At 49.4% G+C, this 17,406-nt stretch overlaps 1 pseudogene; it reads right to left on the minus strand.

Moving 5' to 3' along the window:
• LOC117885534 overlaps positions 1 to 7,880 on the minus strand; it is a 13,886-nt pseudogene extending 6,006 nt beyond the window's left edge.
• Between the last annotated feature and the right edge of the window lie 9,526 nt (positions 7,881 to 17,406).

Genomic DNA, 17,406 nt, shown 5'->3' on the forward strand with positions numbered 1-17,406 from the left:
TGAACCAAAAACTCAGCGTTTCACCCAGCCCCACTCTGACTGTGAGCCCCCTGGGGCTGGGACGTAAACTAGTTTCTCACCTCCACTCACTCCTATGAGGTCTCCGGGGAAGGACAAAGGCTGCGGTGAGTGGGAGAAAGGCCATGGAGAGCAGCAGCAGCACCCTTGATGCAAATCCAGGGGCTAGGGCTGGTGGGTCTGTCTCAGCCCTGGGGTTTATATAGAGCGGAGGCAGGGAGGGCACCTTGGAAGAGGTGATCCGGGAAGCGCAGGGTCATGTTCCCACCCACCAAGAAATTCCCCAGCAGCGATGTTTCAGGGGTGGAGATTCCTGGAGAGGAAGCCTCATGCCATGTCCCGCCGGCATCGTGGGGGTTTCCTTCCTGCGCTGGTGCCCTCTGTGCAGCTGGCAGGGGACATGGCTGAGGCCTCCCAGCTGTAGATGGAAGAATCCCTCATGTCTGTTCTGCCCCTGCATACCTGGATCCCCAGATGTTCAGTCCAGCAGGGTCCGTTCAACCGACCTGTCTGCCCTCCTGAGTGACCCTGGCTGGAGAACCTCGCCCAGCTCCCCCGGACTGAGCGCGGTCACTGGTGTTCTGTGAACGCCTCTTCCAGCAAGGCAGCCAGGCTGGATCTGACACCAGCCAGAGACGGAGAAACCCCCCTGCCCAGGGAGCTGGTTCCCTGGTTAATCCCCCTCCCTGTCCCACACTGGGGCCTCCCTTCCCATTGGATTTGGTCAGGCTTCAGTTTCCCCCATGGATCTTTCTCTGCCTTTCCCTACTGGATTGCAGAGCCCCCAGCACCTGGCTCTGTCTCCCTGTGAAGGTCCTTGTACCCATGTGTAGAGATGCCTTCCCCATGATGTGTGAAGAAGCCAAACAGATCGAGCGCTTTCAGTCTCTCCCGGCCAGGAGCTTTCTCCAGCCCCCCAGTCATTGCCCTGGCCCCATCCTGCCCCCATGTGCCTGGGGCGGCAAGCCGTGGTGGGTGGCCTGCCGGTCGCTGTGAGGGCGGCAGTCAGGCAGCCTTCGGTTGCATGCCTGCGGAAGGTCCACTGGTCCCGCGGCTTTGGCGGCAATTCGGAGGTAGGTACGCCGAAGGTGCGGGACCGGCAGATCACCCGCAGAAACCCCGCAGAATCCGCGTGACCAGCGGACCGCCTGCGGCGTGCAGCCAAAGGCCACCTGACATCCGTGCTTGGGGCGGCAAAAAACATAGAGCCGCCCCGTCTCCAGTTTGTCACCATCCCCGTTCAAGTGCGCACCCCAGAACTGGTGCAGGATCCCAGTATCCCCAGGGAACCAGCACTCCCTGCTCCTGCTCACCACGGCCCTGTTTACATGGCCAAGGAGGGCACTAGCCCTTTTGCCACGGCCTCGCACAGGGAGCTCATGGGGCTTGCCAGGTCGAAATAATGTTTTGCTGGAGAATTCCGCACCAGCTGGGATGGGAGAGAAGCTGCTTTAGGAAGGATCTTGGTTCTCTTGGGTTTGGTGTGGGGCACCCCGGGGATGCAGAAGGCAGCATTAAAATCTCTCAGCAACCTCTGCATCCGAGAGAAACAGTAAGTACAGGGCTTAAATTATGCTTAGCTCCCAAAGGCCGACAGGGATCTCAGCAGCAGTGCAAGTCCACAGTCAGTCTATCTATCTATCTATCTATCTATCTATCTATCTATCTATCTATCTATCTATCTATCTATCTATCCCCATAAACCCCATCTCTCTCTCTCTGTCTCTCTCTCTCTCTCTTTCAGCCATTAGTGATTATCTTTGAGAACTCTTGGATGACAGGAGGGATCCCAGAAGACTGGAAAAGGGCAAAGACAGTACCTGTCTATAAAAAAGGGAATAAGGGAACCCAGGTAACGAAAGACCAGTCATCTTTATTTTGGTACTTGGAAAGAGAATGGAGCAAATAATCCAACACTCAGATTGTAAGCAACCTAGCATCCTTTGACAGGGTAACAAGCCTAGTGGATGGGGAGGAAGCAGTAGATGGGATTTATCTCAACATTAGTATAGCTTTTGATACTGTCTCATATGACCTTCTTATACATAAACTAGAGAAATATAGCCTAGATGAACCTACTATAAGGGGGCTGAACAACTGGTTAGAAAACCGTTCCCAGAGAGTTGTTGTCAGTGGTTCACAGCCAAGCAGGAAGGGCATATCGAGTGGGGTCCCACAGGCATCTGTCCCGGGTCAGGTTCTATTCAATAATTTCATAAATGATTTAGATAATGGCATAGAGAGTACACTCATAAAGTATGTGGATGATACCAAGCTGGGAGGGGTTGGGAGTGCTTTTGAGGACAGGATTAGAATTCAAAATGATCTTAAACTGGAGAGATTGTCTGAAATAAACATGGCACAATTCAATAAGGGCAAATGCAAATCTCTGTATTTAGGAAGGAACAATCAGTTGCACACATGCAAAATGGGATATGACTGCCTGGGAAGGAGTACTGCAGAAAAGTATCTGGGGGTCATAGTGGACCACAAACTAAATATGAGCCAATAATGGAATCCTGTTGCAAAACAAGCAAACATCATTCTGGGATGTATTAGCAAGAGTGTTGTAAACAAGACATAAGAAGTAATGCTTCCGCTCTACTCAGCACTGATTAGGCCTCAACTGGAATGTTGTGTCCAGTTGAGGGCACCGCACTTCAGGAAAGATGTGGAGAAATTGTAGAAATTCCAGAGAAGAGCAACAAAAATGATTACCGGACTAGAAAACATCATCTATGAGGAAAGATTGAAAAAACTGGGTTTGTTTAGTCTGGAGAAGAGAAGGCTGAGAGGGGACATGATAACAGTCTTCAAATACCTAAACGACTGCTATGAATAGGAGGATGATAAATTGTTCTCCTTAATCACTGAGGACAGGACAGGAAGTAATTGGCTTAAATTGCAGCAAAGAAGATTTAGGTTGGACATTAGGAAAAAAAATTCCTGACTGTCAGGGTGGTTAAGCACTGGAATAAATTGCCCAGGGAGGTTGTGGAATCTCCATCACTGGAGTTTATTAAGAGCAGATTAGACAAACTCATGGCAGATCAATCACCAACGCTGATCGCCTCCTTCCCACCTCCTCTCCCTGCCCTGCTGCGTGGCCTGTTGCATGTCTCTCACTGCTGTGTAGCCAGCAATGAATAAAAATAAAGTTACCAAAAAAGTGATTCTGGGAATGAGGGATCAACCCGAGCTGTGACATCCAGAGCAGCTGCTGCATCTGCCAGAGCTGAGGAGGGAATTAGCCGCTACGGGGAAGTCTGGGCTTGTGGCTAATGCAGGAGGCTGGGACCTAGGACACATCACGTGGATTTTTTCCTACACATCATAGACAGGTGCTCAAGTAGCCAGGCCTCCTCCTCGTAAGTGTGATGTGCTAGTCTATAGCTAACACCGACTTATACCCTCTCTTGTGCTTTACCTGGTAGCACATTGCTCCATAAGCATCCAGCATCATTTTCTTCTGAGTTATTAGTGACTTGGCAACAGGTGGTGCCATTTTTGACTCTGAGTGCACGTCCCGCCCCTTTTGTTGACTTGACCCTTCCTGACTAGGTGGTAATCATGGATTTTAATCATCCATTCAGGAGAATCATCCCACCAGCTTCCAGTCATACCGACTAGAGCAAAATAATGCTCCTAGAGGAGCAGTTCCAATTCCTTGTGTTTGTTCCCCAGACTCCTCGCACTGGTGAGAGGCAAGTCAAGAATTTCTTCTCTTCACATCTTTTGGTTTCTTGATTAATTTATTTCTCGGTTTTGTGCTGAGAGCCCATGTCTTCCCTCTTTTTACCCTCCCCTTTGGTTATTAGTTTAACCCCCTGCTCACTCCTCTAGCCAGCCTGTCCCCATGGAGATTGGTCCCCCTTCTCCTGAGGTGAAGGCCATCCAAATTCTACAGCCCCCTCTCCCCATAGAAGGTGGAATGATGTTCCACACACATCCCACTCTCCACGCCACGAATGTCAAGATTAGTCAGACCCCAACTCAGCCTGCGTCTTAGGCTAATCCAGACCAGCTTTTTCACTCTCCTCTCCTCAGTCCTCCTCTTCTGTCAGGGCAGGGCAGGCATTAGCATGTGATGGGGGAGCCAGGAGCTCTGACGCCATCCTAGGTTACAGGGAAAGAGCAATTCGGGGGTCTGATCTGCCCAAGAGCATCGGCGTGTCTTTAGGGGCCTGTGCAAACCATGGTCGAGGTCCAGCGCTGGGTAAACAAATGGAGTTACGGCCATTGACAGCAACTGGGAGTCTGGCCCCATTGACCCCATGGAGCTACGGCCATTCACAGAAGCTGGGGATCTGGCCCAATGCCCAAATCAGGGCAGGGAGGGGCTCAGATCCCAGGGATGGGGGGAGCTGGGCACAGACCCCTGTCTGGATCTAGCTGGGGAGAGATTACTGGAGTGCAGGGGAGCTGAGCGCCAGGGTCTGGGAGGACAATGGGGAGTGAAGTAGCTCAGGGGAACTGCACCAGGGGCTGGTGGAGACACCAGCTGGGACCCTAAAGCCACTGGACAAGTGTTTGTGCTGCAGCCAGCGCTGCCTGGAGGGGAAAGGCCCTTTATGCCATTTCCCACCCTCCACCCCCAGCCAGCCAGTCTCCAGCCCTGGGGCGGGATTGGAGTCGGCAACGTGCACAGAGGTATATACAGTTTTGCAGATCAGAAGTTGAATCTGAGATCTCAGCCTGAGAGCCCGAGGCTGCCCTGTCCCCTCCATATCACGCCAATGCTCCTGAGCAGACCAGAGCCCTTGGCTCTCCTCTCCCGGCCTCTCGTACTAACAGCTCCTTCCCTGTAACCTACGACGGCGCCAGAGCTCCCGGCTCCCCCATCACCCGCTAACCCCGACCTGCCCTGACAGAAGAAGAAAATGTTCCTGGATGCTTATGGAGCAATGTGCTACCAGATAAAGCTCAAGGGAGGGTATTAATTGGTGTCTGCTATAGACCATCACATCACACTTGGGAAGAGGATGCCTGGCTCCTTGCGCACCTATCTATAATGTGTAGGAAATAATTCCTATGATCTGTCCTTGGTGCCAGCCCACTGAATTGACTACAAGCCCAGCCTTCCCCTGTAGTGGTCAATATCCTCCGGGCCTGGCGGGTGCAGCAGCTGCTCTGGATTTCGCAGCCTGGGTTGCTCACTCATTCCCAGAATCACTTTTTTTCTAACTTCATTTTTATTCATTGCTGGCTACAAAGCAGGGAGTGAAATGCAGCAGGCGCGTGGAAGGGTGGGGAGAGGAGGTGGGAAGGAGGCGATCAGCATTGGGGACTGATCTGCAATCAGTTCAGCATGGCCTTTGCTGAGTGCCCTGCCCGCTAGCTTTGCCGGCACTGGGAACAGGTGTGTTTGGAACAGGAGGTGTCCACGCTGGTAACTAACCCATGGAAAAGGCCCAGTGAGGTCAGGGCAGGCTGCGGTTTTAACAGGAGATTGCAGGTCAGGCAACAGAGGGGATCTCCCATAAATGGTCACTCGACCAGCTGACATGGGGAAGAGATAGAAACCGCCGGTCTGCCCCAGGGTTCGGCTCATGTCCATTACCCCGGGGGAAATAAACCAGCCGTTTCCCTAGCAAAGAGGCAGCCTAAGGGTCTGGGTTGGGATTGCCAAGGGAGCTGATGGGAGCTGGTCTTGAACCTGGCTCCTAACTCCCCTGGGCTCACTACCTTGATGCTCATGGGTTGGGCACTACCTGAGCAAAGCAATGGCTGGGCGGGGGCTAACCTGGGGAGAGGGGGCTCAGCCCCTCTGCAAAGCAGACCCTACATCTAGGCATCAAAAAAGGATAGAAGCAACGCAGCTCCGGCCCTGTAGCGATTCCTGACATGGTTCAGGGCTGCAGCCTCCTCATTGTTGCCCGTATCCAGGGGATGAAGGTGAAAACTCTTATGTACACCCCAAGAGGGCTGGGGAGGCCCCCAAGAGACAATGCTCTGGGCTGTTTTCCCACACATCAGGGAGCCCCCAGAATCGCCCTGTGAAACAAAATGAGCCACAGATGGAGAACAGCTCAGTGAGTCATTTCGTGCTGATGCACAGCACAGCTCAGTGACACCCCCCCCAGTGCAGCTGGATTCAGTGTCACCCCTCAATCTCCACCTGGTCTCTGTATGGCTCCCAGCTAGTCTCAGACCCCAGTCCCCAGCCCTAGAGCTGGTCTGTGCCTTCCCCTGGGAGAACTGCTATTTTTCTCATTCATTTGTACAGCACCTAGTGTAGTGGGGCCTGATTCCAGATCTCTGCTCATGGGCCTGACTGCAACACCAACAGCCTCATTAATAATAATGATTTATGAAGGATGCTTGAAACCAGGAGGAGATTCACCTCCCAAGAGTCTTTGCCCATCTTTGGATCCCCTACACATCATGGTGGAGGCGTTATAGTCACTGTATGGCCCAAGGATGCAGAGACACACAAAAGCATGACTGTGAGGTCACTGAGAATGGGGTGATGGCATGGGGCGGTACCTGCAGCAGTGTGAGGTCACTGGGGGCTGGGTAATGGTGTGGGGGTGGTACCTGCAGCAGCATGGAGTCATTGTTTGTGGACTCTTTGTTGTACTGCGGGTGGGGGAGCCGGTGGCACACAGAGATTTTCTGTTGGCTCTATTCCCATTCTCTAATGTTATGGGCTCCCAGCATGACAGTGATCTCGCTGTGAAAGCCAAGAGCAATACATGGGGCATTAGGGGCAGGAGCGTACGTGAGGCGGGGGAGGGGCACATGTGGGTCTGACTCATGAACAGTGATATGGGGAGGACAGGGCAGCCTGGGGCTCTCAGGCTGTGATCTCAGACTCAGTTTTCGGCTTTGGGGCTGGGAAATAACATAGGGGACTTTTCCCCTCTAGGAGGCACTGGCTGCAGCACAAAGACCCTGGTGTTGGGGTCCCAGCCTGTGTCTCTACCAGCCCCTTGTGTTGTTCCTCTGAGCTCCTTCACGCCCCGCAGTTCTCCTGCCCTCTGGGTCTCAGCTCCTTCCCACCCCTGGCTAGATCCAGACAGGGGAATATGCCAGCTCCTCCCAGCCCAGAGCCCAGCAGAGCTGTCCTGGGGCTGTGACTCTCTCCCCCAATCAGTTCAAAGGGCCAGACCTCAGCTGGTGTCAACGGCTGTAGCTCCATTGATTTACCCAGGGTTGGATCTGAACCATGGTTTGCAGAGGCCCCTAGAGACACGCCGACACCCCCGGAGCAGATCATATGCGTGGGTTCTGCTCTCCCAGCCTGTCGCACTAACTGCTCCTTCCCTGCAACCTACGACGGCGCCAGAGCTACCGTCTCTCCCATCACCTGCTAGTGCCCGACCTGCCCCAACATCCGCAGCACAGAGGCGCTTACTCTCCATTGCAGTGAGCAGCCGTCAGCACAAAGTTCTCCATCACCAGGAACCCTCTGCAGAAATAGGTGTCCCCTCTGCATTGTATATCCAGATAGGCCATGTAGGGTCTGGAGTGGGGCTGGGATGTGCTGGCTGCTTCCAGGAGCAGTGCAAGGCCAGGGCAGGCAGGTAGCCAGTCTTAGCCCTGCTGCGCTGCCAGACTTTTAGCAGGCTTAAATCTCCTAGTTTGGCTTCAGTCACCTCTGGGAGATAGAGCCTGATTCTGGGAGACTCCCAGTGTAACCTGGAAGGTTGGAACCCTAGGCCAGCATCACCCCAGATGAGGCCAGACAGGCCCTGGAAGGTCATTGTGGATGCTTCTCCTTCTCCATCAGCCCACAGTGACCAGCCAGGGCTCCTCCAAGACTGACTCACCAAATGTTTGGTCCAATGGAAAATTGTGTTTGCTTACTAAAGACATTTTTTCTCAGAAAGCCTCGTCTCAAACCTGTCGAACCTCGACATGCTAGGAGTAGTAAATAAGAACACAGTCTATGTTAAGAAGCCTGTTGGGAATGCTGCTTCTCAGCTAATACCTGTAAACAGGCTTGAAGCTTCTCACAGCAGAGAAACCAGAATTAACTTGATCTGCTGAGTGGAAGGGGAAACTGAGGCACATTACATCATGCCATTGATGATTAAATACCAAGATACCTGCACTTTAAGAACTGCCATACTAGGTCAGACCAAAGGTCCATCTAGCCCAGTAGCCTGTCTGCCGACATTGGCCAGTGCCAGGTGCCCCAGAGAGAATGAACAGAACAGGGAATCATCAAGTGAACCATCCCCTGTCGCTCATTTCCAGTTTCTGGCAACAGAGGCTAGGGACACCATTCCTGCCCATCCTGGCTAATGGCCATTGATGGACCTATCCTCGATGAATTTATCTAGTTTTTTTTTTTGAAGAAATCATTTAGAAAACATTAATATATGTATTGTGTTAACACCAACTGGAATAGCAGAAGGGTTAACAATGCTGCATATACACAAAGAGATGCTTTCTAGATACCCAGAAAAGGCACACTGACTAACTTTTAGATCACTAGACGGATCCACAAGTGTTAAAAGGTACACAGAGCTTTGCAAGAGCTCATGTTGGTAACACTACAATGTTTAACAACACTTGGGACTTATATGGTCAAAACCTAAAGACGACCTTGGGCCTAATGACTCTGCATTAGTCAGTGACTAACACCCTTGCACTAAACTGAGGGGCGAGGTGTGACACTCTCTACCTCAAAGTAGCACCTTGGAACTCACCTATTCATCACTGATGTACAATTCCGATATGTTTTGTACAAGTTTGTGAGATATCTGTGACAGATTCGGTCACAGAGATCCCCTTGTGACTGTCACCTGATGTGCTGAGACTACCTCTGAGCCTGTTTTCTCTGCCAGTTTGGGACTTCAGAACTCTGCCTTGTTGAACCAGACACGCCCGTCGGCTTCAACATAGACCCATGGTCTGAAACGCGCTGCAAACTTAATTGAAAACAGCTTAAGAAGTGTTCCTGTCTCCAGCACCCAGACACCCAACTCCCAATGGGATCCAAACTCCAAATAAATCCGTATTACTCTGTGTAAAGCTTATACAGGGTAAACTCGTAAATTGTTCGCCCTCTATAACACTGACAGAGAGAAATGCACAGCTGTTTGCTCCCCCAGGTATTAATTACTTATTCTGGGTTAATTAATAAGCAAAAGTGATTTTATTAAATATAAAAAAGTAGGATTTAAGTGGTTCCAAATAGTAACAGACAGAACAAAGTAAGTTACCAAGCAAAATAAAACAAAACATGCACATCTAAGCCTAATACATTAAGAAGCCAATTACAGATGAAACCTCATCCCCAGAGATGTTCCAATAAGCTTCTTTTGCAGACTGGACTCCTTCCTAGTCTGGGTCCAGCAATCACTCACACCCTGTAGTTACTCTCCTTTGTTCCAGTTTCTTTCAGGCATCTCTTGGGGGTGGAGAGGCCATCTCTTGAGACAGCTGAAGACAAAATGAAGAGGCTTCCAGGGCCTTTTATATTCTCTCTCTTGTGGGCAGAAACCCCTTTGTACTTCCGTGCAAAGTCACAGCAACAAGGTGGAGTTTGTAGCCACCTGGGCAAGTCACACGTCCATGAATGATTCAGCTTTGTGCAGGCCAACACCATTGTTTACATGTTAGTTTAAATATTCCCAGGAAAGTTCAGATGTGGATTAGTGCCTCCCAAAGTCCACTGTCAGTTAAGTGTTTCTTGATTGGGCACTTACTGAGAATAGTCTTTTCTCAAGAAGCTGACCAAATGCTTCGCTGAGCCTACTTAGAATCAAACACATTGAGATACAAGTACATAGCCAATATTCATAACTTCAAATACAAAAATGATACACACATACAGACAGCATAATCATAACTAGCAAACTACAACCTTTCCATAGACACCCCACTTGACCTCCTCTGAACAAGACCTGGTGCAACCATAGATCCTGGTTGCAACAATGATCTATACGGTCACAGTTCATGTCAATAATGTCACAGTATCATTTTAAAAGTCTGGATCTATTAACCATTAATATCCTGTTGGATTGTATGTGCTATAATTGTATGTGAAGTTATGAAGTATTGCTGTATGAGTTACTGAAATATGTTGTGATGTTGGGCATAATCAGCCTTTCAGCTATAGCTACAACAAAGAAATAGCCATCACTGGCCAGATGGAGTTAATGGCTCATCAACACACAATCCACTATCACAGAGGCCTCTCTGAGAAGGCATTTATGCCATGGGCGCTGACCAACCCACATCGCAGCATAGACCTTTCCAGCCAGCTGGAAAGGAAGTATAAAAGAGGGGAAGTGACATCATCACTTGGCTTCTCTCCTTTCACTACCCCATCTCAAGACCTGGAAAGATGTCTGGAAAACAAAGACTTTGAACTGGGGAAGGGTGGTCCTGACTGGAAAAGAGTCCCAGTCTGTGTATTGAAAATCTGTAACCTTCTTGTACCCTGTGTCAGGGTGAGACTGCTAGATTCAAATCCTGTTTAATTGGTAGAACTTACACTGCAAATTTATTTTATTTCTTAAGGATCCAACTTTGATCTCTATGCTTGCTACTTATAATCACTTAAAATTTATCTTTCTGTAGTTAATAAACTTATTTTAATGTTTTATCCTTACCAGTGAGTTTTTCTAAAGTGCTTGGGAATTCTCAGCTCGGGTTAAAATAGCTGGTGCATGTCCACTTTCCTATGAAGAAGTGATGAACTAGGTAATGAACTTACATTCACCAGGCTTCTGACTAATGCAAGATGGTACAATCCTGGGGTGCCAGGCTTGGGAGCTGGGTGGAACTGGCTGGAGCCTCCCTATTGATGGCTCATGAATGGCTGGGAGATCATTCATGTAACTCAGTTGGGTGTGTCCCTGCCCATGGATGGCTGTGTAAGTGCTGTGCCTGTCAAAGGCTTCCAGCTAAACATCAGCATCACACTGTGAGAGGCAGCCTAGATTGGTGGGACAGAGGGCTCAGTGGTCCCACAGTCCAGGTTTCACCCTGGGGACCACAGCACAGAAGGCATTTGCCAAAGTGACAAATGACTTTTTGGATTGTGAAACTGTAACATCAACATTGCCCATGTGCAATGGGCTAATCAGTGGCTCACCAACTGAGTGCAAAATATAATCTGGATTGGGGAATCAATGATGGTTTCTAGGGAGGTCCCACAGAGACCTGTTCTGGGCCAGGGACTCTAGAGCAGCTCATGCTTTTAGCTCTGGAGTTCCCCGGTTTGATCCCTGATGGATCAGCTAAGACGACAGCCATCAAACTGCAGCATCTGTAGCCACATTGCGAGCACTTCTGTTACTGTCTGCTCGGCCATCTCACCACTTCTCGCTGCTCCTCTCTCTTGCACAGGGAAAACAGCTGTCTCTCCAAGCAAAGCCCCAACCCCCACCTTTGCTAGGCATGCCCTGGGAAATCCAGGGAGCCATGTGGTCTGGCATCTACTCCAGCTTTCCCATGTGCCTTTGTATTGGGAGCTACAACTACAATGGCTACAATGGCTTCTTTACAGTGATTGTATAACAAAGGCAGAGGGGGAGCCCACACCTCAGAACAAGGTTTAACCCAATCCCCAACAATAGCATTTACCCATCCCCTCCCTAGGAGCTGGACCCCCTGGTTTCAAAGGAATGGGGATGGGGAAGCCACATCGCCCTAGCAGCTATGACAGTCTCGGCCTTAAGACATTTGTCACCACAACCCACAGTTAGGCAGCCAGTGAGAACACCTGAGGATAGCACTGGGAGATCAAGGGAAGAATAGATCCCCTGGGATTTAGTGGACAGGCCCCCACCTCCGTCAGTGATGGGGAAAGTCCATGCTTTGGAAAGCCCCATGGTAACAGCTGTGCAATATCTGGAGCCCAACACAACTGGGCTTCCTGTTTCCAATATTTGGTGGCTCAAATTCTGGAACCTTTCCCCTCTGGGAGTGCAGGCTTTGATCTGGCCTCAGAGAGGGGGACTGGCTGGCTCAGGGGTGGGGAATGGGACATGGGGTATTTCCCCTGCAGGGGTGCTGCTGTCACAGTTCCAAAGGATTATTTTTGCCCTTCCCTGGCTCTTCATTACATGGGTGGGGGGTAACACTGATCCCAGGTGACACAACACACCCTGATCCTCCCCATATGTGAGATAGATGAGGGATGGGGCTGATCACTCTGATATTAGCCCTCTGGGATAGTGTACATTATGCCCAGAGTGTCTCTGACCTTCTCCCCTCCAAAGTACATTTTTAGAGCCAGTTGCCTCCTCTGTTTCTGCTGCTTCATTGGGTCTATCACCCTACAAAGGGGTCTCAGCCTCATCCCCTGTCCAGTCAAGGGAAGTGTCATCACCCTGGGGGGATTCACACATACAGAGCTAGGAGCATCACTGGTTCAGACATTCATACATACCACCTCCCCCAGGGGACGTCCAAAAGGACTTGGAACGAGGTTATGTGGGTCAAGCACTGGCAGGGTTGGGGAGATGAGTCTAGAATGGATATATGGGGCTCTAAAGGAATCTAGAATAGATGTCTATGGATCTGGTAGGATCTAGAATTGATCCACATGTACTTATATGGATGTGAATAGATCTAGAAAGGAATAGCATCAACTGAATTGAATTTAGAATGAATTTGCTGCCAGGTTTTTGCTCCAAGCCAGACTTTCACCTAGGCTTCCAGCTTGGGCTGCTATCTGGGATCCCCGCTGCCCACTGGGAGCCCTGCTGCCCCCCTGCTGCCCAGGTCCTGTCTCCTGGCTACGGTAAGGAGCCTGGCTGCACCGATGTTCCCGGCTCCACTGCTTTCATTTCCCTGCTGGGAGCACAGTAGCCAACTAGACTACAGGAGTGGATCTCCCCACTGGAGGTGAGAAGCCCTGATTGGCTTTCATCTTGCTCCCAGCTGGGAGCAGGAATGAGAGAAGATGAGGGAACAGCTAGGGTCACGGAGGGAAGCTGTGTGGAGCTGAGATGGTTAGCTTTCAGTTCCTCACACTGCCCCTCTTCAATCAGTGGAAATGCTCCTGGTGAGGACACATACCACAGACAGAAAGAGCGTAGTAATTTCTGCAGTGGCTGTAAGTTAACCTAACTTAGTTTGACATAAGATTCTAACGTAGACATGCCCATCAAGAAACACTCCTGCCACTGTCACTGTGATTGGGGCCAATAGCTGGTCTACCCAGCCAAACACTGCTCAGGGCTGGGCCACCATGAGAAAGATGAAAGGGCCACGTTTCCCACCACCGAGATCAGTCAGTGTCAACTATAGCCTCCACCACAGAGACATTGGCAGGTTTCTGGGTAAGGATGGGGTGAGGTGAGTAACACCTCTAGATATGCCCAGCTGCCCAAATGTGGCAGTCCTGGATCCTGCTAGACACGTCCCCACCAAGATCTTCTCCATCCAGTGGTGCACCATCCAGCCAGCTGTGCACAGACCCAGCCATGCATATCCAGTCAGCTTTGAAGGATACCCAGCTTCTGGGTACTCATCCTGCATTTGGATGAGTGTGTGTGTGACCCTGAAGTGTCCTCTCCCCCAAACCCTGCAAGCAGATACACCATCCCTGCCCTGATTTTAAACATGCAGGCACAGATCTTGCTCCTGCTCCCCACAGCCTTTCTCTTTCTCCCGGGGCTTAGTCCAGTGAGTAAGGCTGGGATCGGGATCCCCATGGTCTTTGGGGTGAATGTGGGAGTCTCAGGGATGGGGTCTTGGTGGGTGGTATCTAGGGGCCTGGGACAGTCTGTACCCCTATGTTTACCCCTTTTACAGGGCTATGATAAAGTTCATACAAAGTATGCCGTGAAAGCTCATAATTTGCTGGTCATATTGTCCTGGTAAAATATGTGTGGTCAGACGTTTGGCTGTGTGTGTCCGTTCTGTGTGCTGTACCATCTCTGCACAGACAGCTGACACATCAGAGCTCAACTGAAGTGCCCAGTAACCACAGACCTGTAAGTAGCTAAGGAACTTGGTTAAGTGTATTGTCCATGAAGCACGCTCCTAATGCCCTGGCTCAATGGTTACAGGTTCACTGACACATGTATACCCACTGCAATGGGCCAACTCAGTGAACGGTGGGACTTTCCATCCAACCCCAGGCCAGAGAGAGACACTCCCTTTGAGACTTCATTTAATATATCAGTACAAACAAGCTACGTATTGCCCGTCTGACATGGTTAGTGACTGCCCTCTGATGTGGTCTGTTACAGCCCATTGCCTTGTACATATTAGTTTGATCAAAACATCACTGTCCATCACACTGTCATCCTGACCTTGTCTCTAAGAAGTGCCAGTTTGCTCTCATTATCTTTGGGGTGTGTTTCTACCATACCTGGTATGGGGGTGTTCTAGTGCCACCTTTCTGGAAAGTATTTGCTGGATTGTCCTGTGCCTAGCACTTCTCGGGAATGTGTGTTTGCAATATCAGCCCTGTTCTTGCCAGGTTCTGTGAGCTTGCACGCAGGCAGAGCCTGACTTCTGCTAACTTTGCTTCTTTGCTTTATATTAACAAAGCTTGATCACTACTTTAATTCACGCCCCAGGACTCACACCTGGCCTCTGATACAAGGGTGTCTATCTCAGGCTCTCTTCCTACTACATTCCTCCCCAGTTTTTTGTGTTTTATGGGGAAGATATTTACCCATTTTCCCAGAAAAGCATAATACATGGACTGAAGATGACCCAGTGGGCTAAACACTGTTATGTGATTACCTTGCTTTACCATTCATACATTCATGCCCATCTGTCCCTGGGTCTGCACATTTCCTGATATGACTGATGGACAGATTTTATTTTCTAATTGTGTCTAGTCCCTTATGGTGGGAATGTTAGGCCCAGGACTTTGAGGAATGTAGTTTTGTGATTGAGCCTTGGGGGCACTCCCAGATCATTAATATATATGGGTAATATGGATATGGCATTCATATTTGCAGTGTATATGGGTATATATGTGTAGTCTATATGTGTACATATGACACCACCTTATATCTAAGCATAACAATCCTTTTCCAGTGTCGTGTAGTCTGGCTCTTTTACTTTGGTGACATAGAAAGCAACACATTCCTATTAGGGCAATTACAGTTACCACCCATATTATTATTATTACTAGTAGGTGGAATTTTTTGAAATACGAGGACAGGCATTATTACAACGCTATGTGTATGAGAAATAGAAGAAATTAGGAGTAGTGACATTACAAATGAGGCCCTTATATGTAAATATTTTGTAATTAGTTACTACACAGTATTGTCCATCCATATGATAGGTTACCCTTATTGCTGGTTGTTATCCTGTGGCAGGCTTTGCTGGGCAGGAGACAGGAGCGGCTGGCTTCTCTGTTCCATTGGTTGCATTGCTCTCTGATACAGCAGTAGTTGACATAAATCCCATTGTTTCTGATGGATGCCTTCTTCCAGATAATCTACGGAATGGACAGTAACCAAATTAACAAATATTGCTGTGTCAGGATGTAGTATTGGTACCCAGACACTGAACAAGATGTTTTTTTGAATAACATGTGCCTCAGTTAGGATGCAGAGTCACTGATCCCAAATTGGGACTAGTACTAACAAGGATTTCGTCTACCTAATTTGTAGCTACTGTGTAATTTAATTTCTTTATTGATTTGTTTTTTTCCTTGCCTTCATGTTGTTTGCTGCCATTCATTTGTTGATTTTTACCTATGAATTGGTGAAACACTTTCCTTATGCATAGGGTATATGTAGTACAGCAATAATACAACAATACAGCAATAACACAGTAATAGAGCAATAATATGGTTGCTTTTACATGGTAGCCAAATTCAAATGAACTGACAGTAGTTTCTAGCTGACTGCCAGCTTAATTGTCCATATATGGTAGACTGAGGTGTAGTTGACCAGTCTGTTATTTATAAAGCACTTCATTTTTTGTTCTTGATTCTTGGGAGTTTCTTCACTGTGTATGGATATCTTCTGGTGTCTTTGTAGTGTGATATCTCCTGATGTCTTTGGTCTGTGGGATGCAGTCTTAAATAGCTTAAGTTAGTTAATATAATCAAGTTGTTTGTTTGTTTTACATTTCTTCTTGTTTTCAGTAACCACATTTAATACACAGGTTAACTTAGTGTGTTTACAATGTAATAGGGACAAAGTCTTTTATAACTCAAGCTCTACTACAGCAATTGTTGTGTAGACGTTCACTTTTACCTGAGCTGCATTACTAATATTATATACTAAATATAATACTTAATTGATAAAATAGATGCTTACTATATTCTATAAATAAAACTATGTTTTAATCATGGGTATTTTTACTAAAAGTCATGGACAGGTCATGGACAGTAAACAAAAATTCATGGCCCATGACCTGTCCATGACTTGAACTATATACCCCTGACTTTATCTCAGGGGTGGGAGGCAGCCAGGGGGTGCCATGTGTTCTTGTGGAGGGCAGCCTGGGGGACACCATGAGTGCTTGGGGGGCGGCCCATGGATGCTGAGGAGGGTCGGGGTGCTGTGGGTGCTCAAGAGGGTGGTCCAAGCAGGGGCGGCTCCAGGCACCAGTGCAGCAAGCACGTGCCTGGGGTGGCAAGCCGCAGGGGGCGGCCTGCTGGTCGCTGTGAGGGTGGCAGTCAGGCAGCCTTCGGCAGCATTTCTGTGGGAGGTCCACTGGTCCCACGGTTTCGGCAGCAATTTGGCAGCTGGTGCGCTGGTGCGAGACCGGCAGATCACCTGCAGAACTGCCACCGAATCCACGTGACCGGGGCGGGCCTCCCGCAGAAACGCCACCGAAGGCGGCCTGACTGCCATGCATGGGGTGGCAAAAAACATAGCACTGCCCCTGGGTCCAAGGGTGCCGTGGGTGCTTAGGGGGAGCAGCCTGGGACACCTACTGGTGCTCAGGGGGGACAACATGTTGCCCATGTCCTGGGACACCCGCTGCTGCTGGGCGGGAAATTGGCGGGTCTCGCAGGCTCTCTATCCGGCTCCCCAGAATCGGCAACATGTCCCTCCCTTAGGTTCTAATTCTGCGCACTGCCCAACCCCCAGCACTGAGCCCCATCCCACACCCAAAGTGCTGCTGCTGGGGGGGTGGGGGTGGGAGTCTGAGCTGCACCAGCAGTGGCTGGTGCGGCTGGCCCATAGGCTGCCCGACCTGCTCAGGCAGTCCCCGGTCTGCACCGGCCACTGCAGCAGTCACAGAGGTCCTGGAATGTCACAGACTTCTGTGACCGCCATGAAAAACTCACAGCATTACCTATCAGAAGGGGTATTGCTTTCCTCTGCTGAGCACCCTGTTTTAGCAAAAGCATGAGTAACATAATGTTTACCAAGCTTTTTAGAGTTCATTTGCTTGTGATACCAATTCCACTTCTGTTAATTGTTTGAAGCACAAACGATAACAACCACTGCTTCCCTTTAACATAACATAAAAGAAGAGTGTATAAAATTAAAC

The sequence above is a fragment of the Trachemys scripta genome, chromosome 12 (genome assembly GCF_013100865.1).
Source record: "Trachemys scripta elegans isolate TJP31775 chromosome 12, CAS_Tse_1.0, whole genome shotgun sequence".
NCBI lineage: Eukaryota > Metazoa > Chordata > Testudines > Emydidae > Trachemys > Trachemys scripta.